Genomic DNA, 906 nt, shown 5'->3' on the forward strand with positions numbered 1-906 from the left:
GCAGGAGGCCGAGTGGGGTGGGGGGGGACAGCGGTGGCACAGCACGGGGCACTGCCCATTAGCGCTGAAGTGAAGAGGGTGGGGGCGCCTTGACACCAAGCCCTGCAGGGAGCTCCAGGAGGTAACGGGGGCAGGCCTGGCCCGGGCACTGCAATAACTAGTGTGGCTGTGCTGGGTGCCAGCCCCAGGACCTGACCTTGTCACTGCACAGCAGGGCCGAGAAGAGGCTCTTCCATGCCCGGCCACGGGCAAGACACGGTGCCCAGCTTCCATCCTGGGACGAGGCACTGTACAAAGCCAGCCCGGCAGCGCGGAGCCAGAGACAGCTCCAGGGCTCCCCACACCGAGATGTCTCGCATTCACTGCCCTCTTCTGTGCTGAGCTGCTGATCTCCACCCCTTGCCCAGCGCATGGCCCCAGGGGGGGCCACAGGAGGTGCATGCTGCCATGCTGCCCCTACAGCGATGAGACCGGGGCTGCATGACACAGGTGGCACGGGCAGGGCAGGCACGCCTGTCTGCTTGTACATTTGCTGAATGACTGGATCTGGTTTCTTTTTGCCGAGACGCTCCCTTCACGCCAAAATCCAAGGGATCGTTTGAACTGACTTTGTATCTTTACTTGTACAGGCCTTGGAAGGGGGAAATCTGATCATCTCAAATTGCAGCTGCGGCTGCTTCCGTCATCAGCAATTTGAGCTTTTCCTTTTTTCAACCTAATTTTAGCATTTGCTTTTTAAGACAAGCAGTTTTGGAAACAATCCTCAATTGGGTTTGGTGACTAATGTGTGATTCTCCTTTCCCCTGGGGGCCAGGTTCTGGGCTCCTCTCCCTCTCCCCTCTCCCGAGCGACTCCGAGGGAAAATTAGCGCATCAAGACTGTAACTAGTGAAATTTGTACAACCAA

Source organism: Alligator sinensis, unplaced genomic scaffold (assembly GCF_000455745.1).
Source record: "Alligator sinensis unplaced genomic scaffold, ASM45574v1 scaffold987_1, whole genome shotgun sequence".
Classification (NCBI taxonomy): domain Eukaryota; kingdom Metazoa; phylum Chordata; order Crocodylia; family Alligatoridae; genus Alligator; species Alligator sinensis.